The sequence below is a fragment of the Marmota marmota genome, unplaced genomic scaffold (assembly GCF_001458135.2).
Source record: "Marmota marmota marmota unplaced genomic scaffold, marMar, whole genome shotgun sequence".
NCBI lineage: Eukaryota > Metazoa > Chordata > Mammalia > Rodentia > Sciuridae > Marmota > Marmota marmota.
The window spans coordinates 4,729,308-4,732,655 of NW_026000026.1; the positions used below are offsets into that span (position 1 = coordinate 4,729,308).

The 3,348-nt window shown below is 60.4% G+C and overlaps 1 protein-coding gene across 1 annotated transcript in view; it reads right to left on the bottom strand.

Annotated features, from left to right (window-relative positions):
- Positions 1–3,348, bottom strand: part of Cdh22 (cadherin 22) — a gene marked incomplete at its 5' end in the record, with an annotated part of 63,579 nt that overhangs the window by 22,447 nt on the left and 37,784 nt on the right.

Sequence of the window (3,348 nt, forward strand, 5' to 3'; positions counted from 1 at the left end):
CCCCCTCCCTTCCCCACCCCCACCGCCAGTGTTTCTCTTTTGTTTCTTCCTGGAGAGGAAAGGCTGAGCCGGACCCAAGTGGAGACAGCTGCCCCAGGCCAAGGGGCAGGTGCCATTGACCGTTGTGGAGACTTGAACTACGGTCAGTGCGGCTGGCTGGCTGGACCCAGGTGTCTCTGTTCCAGGGACCCCGAGAGTGAGGGGGAGGGCAGGGTGGGAGGTTTCTGAATGTGACAAGGACTGTGGCCTGGCAGGTGTGGGGGTGCAGGGGGCTGGCGCACCTCACGCACAGGTACACGCACGAATTGCACGTCTGGTCTGTGTGGGTGGAAAGTGTGTGTTTGTGACGTGAGTGTGTGTGTGTGTGATATGTGTGACGTGTGTGTGTGTGTGTGGGGGGGGAATGGCAAAGGCTCAAGAGGGAGCTGCTCCGCCCTGGGTCTGTAGCCAGGTCCATTCTGTCCCCAGATAAGTCACTTGCGTCTCTGAGCCTTAACGGAGACGTTGATCCTGCCTCTCAAGCTGCTGGGAGGACGGACAGCCCACAGGACGTCCAGCTGAGTTCCAGGAAAATTACCCCACGATGGAAGCAATTGTCGTTCTAATTATGATTCAGAAAGATCTGGCAGGGTGTGCCCAGGAGTCCCCCACCCAGCGTGCGTCTGTGTCTGGGTGGGTGGCACTGAGTCCAGGAGGTGGCTGTGGGTGCAGAGGATCTGCTTAGATCCACCCTCCTGCTTCTCATTACTCAGCCAGGAACTGGAGCAGCTGGGGGTGGGAGGGACAGTGTGAGAATATGCACACGCATGCAGACACATGTGTGTTAGCCCAAATGTGCAAGGGAGGCCTGGGAAGGCGTATGGGAAGTGTGGATCTGAGACCCCTCTGCCTAGTCTGGAACTAGCTGTGTGACTTTGGGCAAGTCACTTAATCTCTCTGTTCTTCAGTTTCCTTTTCTTAAACATGGAACTAAGACTTTCCTCACAGGCTGGCTGTGAGGTTTAGACACATTAAAGCATGTATAATGTGAAACATGGATCAGTTCTTGCTTTTTATTTTTAGGGCTTCACCTGCATGGGCCCCTCAGATCCTCCTAGGTAGCCTCACCACTCCCATTTTACAGATGAGGAAACTGAGGCTCAGAGAAGCCAGATCCTTTTGCTCTAGGTCACGAAGGGCTAGTTAATAGGACAGACTGGTGTCCCACGCTGTGCGCACTGTGCACGCAGCAGGCTGAACGGCACAGCCCCCCCACCCCCCAGGCTGCCAGGGGCGGAAATCTGCTCAGACACAAAGTGCTGCCTCTGGCACCCATCAAGGGTGCCTCTCTGCTCAGTCCCCTCTGACCTTGACTCAGCGCCCCTCCCCATGCCTGGAAAGCTGGGTGTGGTGGGCACTGCTTGCAGAACGAGGGAGGACAGCATGTCCAGGGCACCAAGAATGTGGGAGGTGCTAAGCACTGACTCCTCCCTCGAGCTGGAGCACGGAGCCCAGAACTGGGTGCACAGGAGGCCCCTGGGGTGAGCCCAGGACAACCGCGATGCCCGTTTTAGAGGCGGGCAGACTGAAGCTCCACGCTGCAGTGATTGAGCCCAGGTCTCCCCCAATTCCCAAGCCGCTCCCCGCTGCACTGCCCGGTGGAACGGTGCTCCCTGTCTCTGGCCCCAAGTAGACATTCCCGGTCTTGGTTTGGTCTGGTCTGGAGTTGGGATTGAGCAGGGGTACCCTGGCTGAGCCACATCCCCAGCCCTCTTTGTCTCTGAGACAGGTCTCACTAAGTGACTGACTGAGCGCTGGTCTTGCACTTGCGATCCTCCCACCTCAACCTCCCAAGCCGCGGGGATTCCAGGTGTGCGCCACCACGCCTGGCTGGGTCCCTGGTTTTGATGTTCAAAGGGGACGTATGGTGGGGCGGGGACTGGTGGGAACGGGGCTCGTAGGCGGCCAGTCTGTCTGCACAGCGCCTGATCCCTAGATCTGAGCACTTCCCCTCCCTCTAGAACCTTCTAAAGCTTCCCACACCTGTAGGATAAAGTCTCACGTCTTCACCTGACATTCAGGGTCCTTCACAGCCTGTCCCCGGGTGCCCCTCTGTCCTCATCTCCCCCCACACCTGCCGTGAGTTCGCTAGCTGACGTCCTGCTCCTCCAGAGCCGTCCTGCTGCGGCCACCGCCCCTCATCCTAGGCCCATGCGGAGCACCCTCTCCCTGGTCCAAACCGCGTCCTCTGGGTCCTGTGCTCCCTCCTGCCCTGACGCCGGAGTCCCCGCTCCTCAGTCAGCCCCTCAAGCCCCCGCCCCAGCCCCGGCCCACTGGAACCCGGACCTGTGCACACGGACGCCCAGCCTTCCCTCGGCCCCTGTCTGATCCATCTTTGTGGTCCGTGCGTAGGCGCGGGCACAGCACCCATTTAAGAAGCGCACTAACCACAAAGAACAGACGCGCAGGGGTAGGACGGCAGGAGGCCACGTTCTGGAAGCAGTCGGCCTGGGGTTAAATCCCAGTCCTTTCTCCGTTTCTGGCTGGGTGGCCTCGGCAAGTCGCTGCCCCTCCCTGACCCTCAGTTTTTTCAACTGTAGAATGGGTGTAAGACCTCCTGAGGGGTGCGTGCCACAACGAGGCAGCTCCGCTCTCCCCGTGCAGAGGAGGATACATTTCTATGGTAACAGGTGCCCGCTGCACCCCACAAATCATGAAAAGTCTCCCAGGGCCTGTCTTCATTTCTTTATTTCCAGGAACACATCAGCGTGCTTCCTGCCTGCCTCAGGGCCATGAGCTCCCTGTTCCTGGGGCAGAGGCCCCGCGGGTGTTGGCATGGGGGGGGGGCGACTGTCATTCTGATCTCCGTTCCTTTCTCTTGTCCAGTGTGGCCCTGCCCCCGTCCCTTCTCAGAGCTCCTCTCGGGCACTTGTTGGCTGACTCGTCCAGGAGGAGGCCGACTCCACGTGGCAGGGATCCTGTCGCACCCCGTGTCCCCGCTGCATGGAACATTCCCGTTACCTATCCTTGACCCTGGAGCTGGGAGCTGGGACACCTGGCCCGGAGCTGGGGACAAGGCCGGGCCTGGCAGCACATGTCTGACCGGCCTCTGGTTCCAGGCTTGTGCCCACAGTCGGAGAGCCCCATGCCCCTACCCGGGGCTGCCGGCGGGAGGGAGCTGCTCAGTGTGACCTGGACCGTCGCCAGCTCCTCTGAGCCTCACTTCTGAGGAGCCCAGGGAAGGGCCGGCAAAGCCCCATGAAAGGAGGTGAGAAGCGGGTTCAGAGCGGCCCCTTCCCTGCAGATAGAACAGGCAGGGGGAGGCCTGCGGGCTGGGGAGACCGACGGGGGACGGGCAGAGGGGCGCCG